General features: G+C 47.2%; 1 long non-coding RNA gene and 3 other non-coding genes across 4 annotated transcripts; all 4 read right to left on the bottom strand.

The window, feature by feature from the left end:
* Positions 1-2,893: 2,893 nt before the first annotated feature.
* On the bottom strand, positions 2,894-2,965 carry LOC112610463. Its single transcript, XR_003116361.1, has one exon. It is a non-coding gene; the product is annotated as a small nucleolar RNA R38 (small nucleolar RNA).
* A 243-nt stretch (positions 2,966-3,208) lies between these two features.
* Positions 3,209-7,373, bottom strand: LOC112609124. Its single transcript, XR_003116169.1, has 4 exons — positions 7,307-7,373; positions 6,705-6,789; positions 6,120-6,218; positions 3,209-3,316 (listed from the first exon to the last, which is right to left on the bottom strand). It is a non-coding gene; the product is annotated as an uncharacterized LOC112609124 (long non-coding RNA).
* LOC112610464 lies at positions 3,415-3,498 on the bottom strand. Its single transcript, XR_003116362.1, has one exon. It is a non-coding gene; the product is annotated as a small nucleolar RNA R38 (small nucleolar RNA).
* Positions 6,295-6,372, bottom strand: LOC112610461. Its single transcript, XR_003116360.1, has one exon. It is a non-coding gene; the product is annotated as a small nucleolar RNA R38 (small nucleolar RNA).
* Positions 7,374-10,570: the final 3,197 nt, after the last annotated feature.

The raw sequence follows: 10,570 nt of genomic DNA, 5'->3' as shown, positions 1-10,570 counted from the left end.
CTCGTGGCTGGGAAGGCCTCATGATCACGGCGGAAGGTGAAAGCCACGTCTCACATGGCAGCAGATAAGAGGAAAAAAAGGATGGCCGGGCGCGGTGGCTCAAGCCTGTAATCCCAGCACTTTGGGAGGCCGAGACGGGCGGATCACGAGGTCGGGAGATTGAGACCATCCTGGCTAACACGGTGAAACCCCGTCTCTACTAAAAAAATACAAAAAACTAGCCGGGCGAGGTGGCGGGCGCCTGTAGTCCCAGCTACTCGGGAGGCTGAGGCAGGAGAATGGCGGGAACCTGGGAGGCGGAGCTTGCAGTGAGCTGAGATCCGGCCACTGCATTCCAGCCTGGGCGACAGAGCGAGACTCCCTCTCAAAAAAAAAAAAAAAAAAAAAAAAAAGAGGAAAAAAAGGTAGTGATCTTTTAGTAAAAAACCTGAGACTGGTAGTGGGCTTGGAGCCAGAGGATCGCTTGAGTCCAGGAGTTCGAGACCAGCCAGGGTAACAAATTGAGACCCCAACTTTAAAATTAAAAAACAAAAGAAAAAATAGCTGGGTGTGGTGGCTCACACCTGTAATCCTAGCACTTGGGGAGGCCAAGGCGGGTGGATTGCCTGAGCTCAGAAGTTCGAGACCAACCTGGGCAACATGGTTGAAACCCTGTCTCTACTAAAATATAAAAAATTAGCCAGGTGTGGTGGCATGCACCTATAGTCTCAGTTACTCCGGAGGCTGAGGCACAAGAATTGCTTGAACCTGGGAGGTAGAGGTTGCAGAGATCATGCCACCACACTCCCAGCCTGGGTGACAGAGCAAGACTGTCTCAAAAACAAAAAACAAACAAACAAAAAAAAATTTGTCTCAAAAAAATGAAAAAAATTTAAATTTAAATTAAAAAGAAAAAAAAAAAAAAGGTTGGGCGTGGTGGCTCCTGCGTGGAATCTCAGCACTTTGGGAGGCTGAGGCAGGCAGATCACGAGGTCAGGAGATAGAGACCATCCTGGCCAACATGGTGAAATCCCGTCTCTACTAAAGAAGGTACGCGGCGCCTGTAGTCTCAGCACTCAGGAGGCTGAGCCAAGAGAATTGCTTGAACCTGAGAGGCGGAGGCTGCAGTGAGCTGAGATTACACCACTGCACTCCAGCCTGGTGACAGAGTGGAACTCCGTTTCAAAAAATAAATAAAATAAACTAAAATAAAAAAGAGCAAAAATATAAAATGTAAAAAAAAAAAAAAAAAAAAAAAAAAGGAAAAAGGAACCTGATTGCCTTGGTGAGTCAACACTGGATATCTTCTGACCATTATTTGAAACAAAAAAGGAAACCACTGATATTCTATGCAAAGACCTGTTCCTGGAAGCCACTCTGTGGAGACACCAGGAGAACTTTTCTCAGTCCTTCATTGATTTGAAGTAAAAGTGCTAAAGCAATGTTTGTGGGTGGCAACCCATTAGCAGATCACAAAATCAACGTAGTGGGTAACTGAAAAAGAGAAAACACAAGATGGTACCCTGTGTAACTGGGGTTAAGCGTTACTCTCTGAAACTCACGGCATCGGTTTCCTCTTAGGCTCTTCCAACACAGTATAATCGCGTTCATTTCAGTTTACAATCCTTGCATTCCCATTGATTTGTGAGATTATACCCAGGTCATCCACAGTGGAGGTCTGAAAATGTTCTTAGTTGTACTCTAATTTCACTAACTGCCAAAAGCTTTTCCAGAATAATCTCAGTCACTTCATTCCTTTAAAGATGAAGCCCGAAGAAGGCATGGCGATTACTTTAGAGGAACAATTAGCAGCAGAGGCAGGGCTGTGCTGATCCCATCTGGCATGGCTAGTAGCTAACCTATAAAACAGGAGAATAATTTGAAGTAACAGCCAAGGAAGTGACTCAAAACTGAATGCTATGTAACAACTAATTTGGGAGAAAAAGGCAGTCAGTCTAAGAGCACTCATTCTCACCACCAGCAGGCATGTGTGCGTTGGGGGAGCATAACGGGGCACTATCACATCATTTTGGTGCAGGCTGGTGGGGATCCAGGATGACTCATTTTAAGGAGACAGTACCTCTGAGGGAGCAGTTGCTGGTAAGAGGCCAGTAAACAACTCTGGATATAAACATTTCAAGTCAAATCTTATGGTTTACTTGAGTTCTGTAGCCAAGTCCACTCAGCAGACAATAACCACTTGATAAGCTGCCCTTTTCACTGTTTTACTTGCAGGCTGTAAACTACTGGGGCCAGTTTTTAGGCTCATTAAATCTAACCCAGAATACAGCTTCTTTGGTGTCCAGCAAAAACACAACCTTAAACACAAAGAGTTTGCACACACCTCCCATTTCAACAGAAAAGAAAGGCAATCTGTGTGCACTTCAAGCCTGGCATTCAAATGGGAACAAAGCCGGGCACCCCACCCTCCAGCATCACTTGGCTTCTTTCTTGCTCACACACCAGTCCTGACATTCAGACAGGATCTAAGCTACAAACTCAGGAGACCTCCCTGGCATCCTTAACAAAGCACATAGAAACCAAACAGCCGTGGTTTCCCCTAAATGTCAGTACCCTGGAGCAGAGGCAAGGTCAGAGTCGTCAAGCATGCTCACTGCCACAAGCTGGCATACATCCTACATTCCACTCTGTTTCTAAGAGCACATTCATTTTCTTGAAATAAGTAACAAACACTTTCATTCCACAATAAGGGCATAAATCAAATCCTGGCTACTTGTGCATTTCCGCCACCTCATACAGCCTGTACCCTCAGAGCCATAATCAAAGGACTAGAGAAAGCAGGGCAAGCACACACTTGCTTTTCACGTTTTAGAGGAATGATGCTCTCTAGACTGGGCTCTCAGCAGGATATGCTGAGGGGAAAAAAGGGGGAAAAAAACATGGAGCCAAACCCTTAAGCCTCAGAATAGATGATTTCCCTCAGTCCAGATTTTCAGACAGGGATAACTAACCATCACAGGCTTGTGGGACTTCTTAGGGCTATGAAAGATGTAAAAACAAAGCTTACAAACAGGAAAGCAATCATTTCACTTGTTTCCGGCAAAGCAGTTCAGTTTTGTCTCTTATTGCGGACACCTAGCAACAAAATGCCACTAAAGTCTCCCTGCCCCTTGGCATCCATTGCTTTAAGTCCAGAGCAGGGGAAGCAAAAAAGATTACCACACCCCCAAACCAAGCCTGTTTACCAGTTCGTCTACTTACATGCATTAAAGACATGGCAATTTGGGTCCGGGTCCAGGTCCTGGTTCAGGTCAACTGCCACAATGTGGCTACTAGAGGATCCTTTTCCGGCTTCAGAAACTGAGGCTCACTGCACCTGGGAAGAAGAGAAATTAAGAAAAAAAACTACTTAAGAAGATACACGCAGAGTAACTCTCAAGCAGCTTAAAATTTCTGTAAGGCAAACTTGGGAAACTGAGTTTCAGATATTCAAATTCCACACTGAAAGGCCTTTCTTTGCCTTCAGACAGGGATAACTTGACATCATCATGGACCCAGCTCCCCTCAACCTGCTGGCCCATGGCACTAATAGCCACAGCACATGCAAACTATTTTTTTTATCAAATTGTTCACTTCCCTCACGCAAACTCTGCGGAGCAAGAATGTGACTTTCAGTTTTGTTTTGTTGTTTTTCTTTTTTTTTTTTTGAGACGGAGTCTCGCTCTGTCACCCAGGCTGGAGTGCAGTGGCCAGATCTCAGCTCACTGCAAGCTCCGCCTCCCGGGTTTACGCCATTCTCCTGCCTCAGCCTCCCGAGTAGCTGGGACTACAGGCGCCCGCCACTCGCCCAGCTAGTTTTTTGTATTTTTTAGTAGAGACGGGGTTTCACCATGTTCGCCAGGATGGTCTCGATCTCCTGACCTCGTGATCCGCCCGTCTCGGCCTCCCAAAGTGCTGGGATTACAGGCTTGAGCCACCGCGCCCGGCCTGTTGTTTTTCTTGAAACAGTTTCACTCTTGTTGCCCAGGCTGGAGTGCAATGACCCGATCTCAGTTCACTGCAACCTCCACCTCCTGGGTTCAAGTGATTCTCCTGCCTCAGCCTCCCAAGTAAGCTGGGATTACAAGCATGCGCCACCACGCCAGGCCAATTTTGTATTTTTAGTAGAGATGGAGTTTCTTCATGTTGGTCAGGCTGGTCTTGAATGCCCGACCTCAGGTGATCGACTTGCCTCAGCCTCCCAAAGTGCTGGGATTACGTGTGTCAGCCACCGCACCCTCCAGGCTTTCAGTTTTTTAAGACAGAGGATTAGAGATTTGCCCAAGAGCTACTTAAAAATAGCCAGCACTGGCCGGGCGCGGTGGCTCAAGCCTGTAATCCCAGCACTTTGGGAGGCCTAGACGGGTGGATCACGAGGTCAGGAGATCGAGACCATCCTGGCTAACGCGGTGAAACCCCGTCTCTACTGAAAAATACAAAAAACTAGCCGGGCGAGGTGGCGGGCGCCTGTAGTCCCAGCTACTCGGGAGGCTGAGGCAGGAGAATGGCGGGAACCCGGGAGGCGGAGCTTGCAGTGAGCTGAGATCCGGCCACTGCACTCCAGCCTGGGCGACAGAGCGAGACTCCGTCTCAAAAAAAAAAAAAAAAAAAAAAAAAAATAGCCAGCACTACAATCTCACTATAATAAAATCCTTGCACTAAAAACAGATCAGATCATCTAATTCAAGCTTGTCTAACCCACAGCCTGCATGTGGCTCAGGACGGCTTTGAATGCAGCCCAACACAAATTTGTAAACTCTTACATCATGAGATTTTTTTTTTTAGCCCATCAGCCATCATTAGTGTTAGTATATTTTATGTGTGGCCCAAGACAATTCTTCCAATGTGGCACAGGGAAGCCAAAAGATGACACCCCTGATCTAGTTACTACCCATTTGCTCTTGGACTGGCCACATGATTCCCGGACTCCACCCCAGAGCCATTCTCACCCATGCCTGGAGGTGAGGCCCAGGAATGTGTATATTTTAACACTTTGTTGGTGGTTCTGATGTAATAGTCAGGTTTTGAAATCACTAACCCTGTTTCACAGATGAAGAAATAAGACTGGTGAGAAAACAGGCTGAGACTAGGGCCCAGATCTAGTTAGCCTAATGTGTGGTATACAGAAGTTTCTCAACCTCAGTTCTACTGACATACTGGGTGGATCAGTTATTCCTCATGCAGGCTGTCGTGTGCATTGTAGGATATTTATTTATTTATTTATTTATTTACAGAGTTTCGCTCTTGTCACCCAGACTGGAGTACAATGGTGCGATCTCAGCTCACTGCAAATTCTGCCTCCTGGGTTCAAGAGATTCTCCCGCCTTAGTCTCCTGAGTAGCTGGGATTATAGGTGCCCACCACCACACCCAGCTAATTTTTGTATTTTTAGTAGAGACAAGGTTTCACCACATTTGCCAGGCTGGTCTCGAACTCCTGACCTCAGGTGATCCACCCACCTCGGCGTCCCAAAGTGCTGGAATTACAGGCATGAGATAAATATCCAGGCCCGGCCAGGATATTTATTAATAGCAGCATTCACCGGAGGCCAGGAACACCATCCCTCCCCAGTTGAGAACTGCCAGTCTAACTCAGTAACTGCTTGTATAACTTTGGGCAAGAGAACTCTCTAAGCCTCACTTTTACTTACTTAACAGCAGAGTGGGGGAAAAAATTTACCTCACATGGGGTTGATATTAGAAATACTATTTATGGCCGGGCGCGGTGGCTCACGCCTGTAATCCCAGCACTTTGCGAGGCTGAGGCAGGCAAATCACCTGAGGTCGGGAGTTCGAGACCAGCCTGACCAACATGGAGAAATTCCCCAGCTACTTGGGAGGCTGAGGCAGGAGACTAGCTTGAACCCGGGAGGCAGAGGTTACTCTGAGTCAGGATTGCACCATCACACTCCAGCCTGGGCAACAAGAGCAAAACTCTATCTCAAAACAAACAAACAAACAAACAAAAAATACTCTTTGTGAGAGTGCTTGGCAAGGACCCTAGCAAAAGGAATTCCATACTACTTCCATTATCTGAGCAAACATAACCCTGGAAGACCAACACATCCCCAAAACTAACAAACCAATACTTAAAGGGGACCATAAGCAGACTCAAGTCTATGAAAGAATTTAAAATCTCACCGTTTAAACAAACTTCATCATGAAGATCCTTACACTCAACACCTTAAGGTGATGGGTTTTCACATGACTGTTTCCAAGGCCACAGCCAACACCTTTAATCTAAAAGAGAAGGATAACAGGCTTCATTCTAACAGAAACCACCTTAAGGTTTATTCTCCAGATCTGTATTAAACGGCTGAGCCTCAGCGAGTCAGACCTCCTCACAAAAGATACCATTTCAGACAGGGATAACTTTAGATCATCCTCAGCTCAGACAATAACAAAGATGCCTAAATCCCAGCAATCCAAAATTCATTTGCCACGTCTCTTTCCATCCCTGCATGCCCTAACAAGGATCCACGTTGGTTACAGTGACATCTAGTGGCCCCAAATTACACGGGCACAGACCCTACTCATCTTTATCATTAAAATAATTAGTATTCTGAATTCTGAGTAACTTCTTACCATAGCTGGCTTGTATGTCAACATGTATTCTCACACTTGAACTTCAGAATAAAGCAGGACGTGAATGTATGTGATAGCACCATCTGTGCTTTCTCATTTTTGGTGACCACTCAGGCCTTGCCTGAACCCATTCTTACTCACGTTAGGGCTCCATCCATTACTCTGCTCCTTCAACCTGGAGCTCTGCTTTTCACCGTCTCTGCAGATGCCAAACAAAGAAAGGCCCCTGGGGAAGGAAAAAAGGCTCGTTGTTAAAACTACGGCTTTCCAGAAGAAGTTTACAATCCTATTGATTCCCATCTGTAACGTTAAATATAAACTACTGATCGGGGCCGTCCTCAAGGCACTCCAAGTGGAATCACGTCTTCACACGTTAACACTCCTGATGCTGAATTAAGAATCACCATCGTCAGAGTTTGCCCGTGCGCGGGCACCGAAGACCCCCGGGCGTGCACGCTCAGCACACGCACGGCGGAGGCGCACGAGGCTGCCCAGAATGTCAGGCCCCCCTCCCCGGCAGAAGCCGACCCTATGACGCCTAGGACGGGCTTGAGCTCTCTCCCTTCACGTAACACTTTCTCGCCGTTTGGAAAGCATTTTCTCATCCAGTACTTTTAACCCTCCTAATCACCCTACCAGAGAGAAACGAGCTTATCGTCACCACTTCGTCTCTGAGGAAGGGAGGCCAAGTGTGTTAGTGTCGTGTCAAGGAAGACCCCGTTTTCCCACTCAGGCAGCCTTACCATCATCACTAAAGGCCTGAAGCTGCTCGCCGTGCTCAACACCAACGCCAGTAGCCATGTCTTCCAGCCACGCGGCCGACCTCGAAAAGAACGCGAGACCGCGCCTGCGCACAAGTCTTCTCGGCAAGCTCTCTCCGGAACTCTCGCGATGTTGAGAAAGGGCTGATGGGAAATGTAGTTCAAAACTGCAGTCACTGGGGGCTGGCCGCGTCCTCAGCGCGACCCTGGAGCTGGGGGTAAGATGGTGGCCGCCACCAGGGGCAGTGGAGGGTCGGAGTGGGAAACCAGGCCTATAAAGAACCACGGCTGTCAGAAAACGAAGCTGGAGGTTCACTTCTGCCAGAAAGTCATTGAGCATCAGCACCGGTTGTCCCTGATCGAGACTGGGGAAGCACAGAAAGTTCGAGGGGCCAGGGACGGATGAGGAAACCGGGGCTTGGCCGAATATCTTTTTTAATTGCTCTGCGGATTTTATTTGGGGGAGGATAGGGGCATTTGGAGTGGTTCGCTGGGTTAGTGAAGAGGAGAGATTCCAAGGGAATCGTTCAACCTCCCGCTCAGGTGTTTTTAAGATTGGGGCGAGGCCCGTGAGGCCGAGGCGCGGGCGGCAGGGGGCGCTCGAGAGCGACGGGGGTTCCGCCTCCGCGGCTGCCCGAGGGTCCGGGCCGAGTGTGCTTTTCATTCCGAGAAGAGAAAAAAAGGCAAGTGTCACGAGTTGAATTACGAAAAGAACGGAGAATGATGTAACACCCACTGCTCTTCTGGGTGTTATTTTTGAGGCAACCACTTTGGCTTCATTTTTTTTTTTTTTGGTTTCTGGGTTTTCTTGGTTTGTTTTTGAGACGGGGTTTCACCCTGGCACGCAGGCTGGAGTGCAGTGGTGCAATCATAACTTATTGCAGCCTCGACGTCCCGGGCTCAAGTGATCCTCCTGCCTCAGCCTCCCAAGTGGCCAGGGTGACCGGCGAGCACCACCACGCCCAGATGATTATTTTTATTTTGCAGAGATGAGGTCTCACTGTGTTGCCCGGGTTGGTCTCAAACTCCTGGCCTCAAGCAACCGTCCTGTTTTGGCCTCCCAAAGTGCTGGGATTACAAAGGTGAGCCACTGCGCCCGGTCTGGCTTCATTTTTGAAATAAAAATAAGGCAAAAATGACAACAATCAGGGCCAGAATTTGCACCTATTTGAAAACTAATTTAAATTTGCAAGACCAAGAGCCTTTTCTCCATTCCAGTCTCCCCGTTCTCATCCACCCATTAACAGTGATTTCTGTGGCCTTCGGTGTGGATTATATTGTCCTGCAGATGGTGATATGTTGCAGATACTTATTTTCAAATTACCACATTTGTTTATGTTTACCTCCTTTCATTTGATTGTAAGCTCTTCAAGGGCTTTTTATTTTAATTTTTTTTTATTATTATTTTTTGAGACAGAGTTTCGCTCTTGTTGCCCAGCCTGGAATGCAATGGTGCGATCTCGGCTGACCACAACCTCTGCCTCCCAAGTTCAAGTGATTCTCCTGCTTCAGCCTCCCGAGTAGCTGGGATTACAGGCATGCGCCACCACGCCCAGCTAATTTTGTATTTTTAGTAGAGACGGGGTTTCTCCATGTCAGGCTGGTCTCAAACTGCCGACCTCAGGTGATCCACCCGCCTTGGCCTCCCAAAGTGCTGGGATTACAGGTGTGAGCCACCATGCCCAGCCTCTTTTTTTTTTTTTTTCTTTTTAATTTCTTAACAGTGCAGGGTTTGGTGTTTACCTGCTATGCTAACAGTAAGTCTTCGCAAATAATCATTAATTCATTCAGCAGTAATTCTGGCCATTGGGTTTCTCTACCTTACCCTTGAAGACACATCATTTTGTGTAATACTGAAAGGAAGAATGTGTTCTGTCCCTGCAAACATAGTTCCTTTCCTTTGAGACTTGCAGTGGGAATTCTAAGTGTGAATTTTCCAAAAGCTGCTAGCGGGCTGGTGACCTGCTGTAGACAAAATAGTAATGAGAGCTAATACTTCATAGCACTTACCAGGTGCCACTCCTTACATTGATTTCTGTACATGTATGAACTCGTTTAATCCTCACAATGCGGTGAAGTACTACTGTCAGAGGCACTGGAAACAGAGAACTCCATCTTGAATAGGAGCTGGGTGAAATGAAGCTGAGACTTACTGGGCTGTATTCCCGGACAGTTAAGGCATTCTAAGTCACAGGATGAGATAGGAGGTCAGCACAAGATACAGGTCATAAAGACCTTGCTGATAAAACAGGTTGCAGTAAAGAAGCCTGCCAAAACCAAAACCACAATGGCAGTAAGAGTGACCTCTGGTCATCCTCACTGCTACACTCCCACCAGCACCATGACAGTTTACAAATGCCATGGCAACCTTATGAAGTTACCCTATATGGTCTAAAAATGGGAGGCATAAATAATCCACCCCTTGTTTAGGATATAATCAAGAAATAACCATAAAAATGGGAAACCAGTAGCCCTCAGGACTGCTCTGTGGAGTAGCCTTTTTGTTTGTTTGTTTGTTTGAGACAGAGTCTCGCTCTGTCACCCAGGCTGCAGTGGTGCTGTAACCTCCGCCTCCCGGGTTCAAGCCATTCTCCTGCTTCAGCCTCCTGAGTAGCTGGATTACAGGTGCACGCCACCACGCCTGGCTAATTTTTGTATTTTTAGTAGTGATAGGGTTTCACCATGTTGGCCAGGCTGGTGTTGAACTCCTGACCTCAAGTGATCTGCCTGCCTCAGCCTCCCAAAGTGCTAGGATTACAGGCCTGAGCCACCATGCCCGGCCAAGTAGCCATTCTTTTATTCCTTTACTTTTCTAATAAACTTGCTTTCACTTTATAGACTCACCCCAAATTCTTTCCTGCTCAAGATCCAAGAACCCTCTTTTGGGACCTGGATCAGGACTCCTCTCTAGTAACACTATCACTGTTCCCATTTTACGGATAAGGAAACAGTAGCACTGGGAAATTCGGTAACTTGCCCAAATTCACATAACCAGTAACGGCAGGGTCAGACTTTGCTCCCAGCCTGTAGAATCCATGCTTTTACCACTAATGAATAAGGTGACCTTATGTATAAGGACTTTTGTTTTGGGGGAGGAAGGGAGAAGGAAGAAGATTTTCATGTGTTTGTAGGGGTGGTTGGGGACAAAATCAGAAATGAGGTTGAAAGGAGGAACAGTGGGCACCTGCTCTGCCATTTGAGCCACTTCATGGCAGGAAGAGTGAGGGTGGGAGGCTGCAGAGCTGA

The sequence above is a fragment of the Theropithecus gelada genome, chromosome 16, assembly GCF_003255815.1.
Source record: "Theropithecus gelada isolate Dixy chromosome 16, Tgel_1.0, whole genome shotgun sequence".
NCBI classification, from domain to species: Eukaryota; Metazoa; Chordata; class Mammalia; order Primates; family Cercopithecidae; genus Theropithecus; species Theropithecus gelada.
This window is presented reverse-complemented; position numbering and strand designations above follow the sequence as displayed.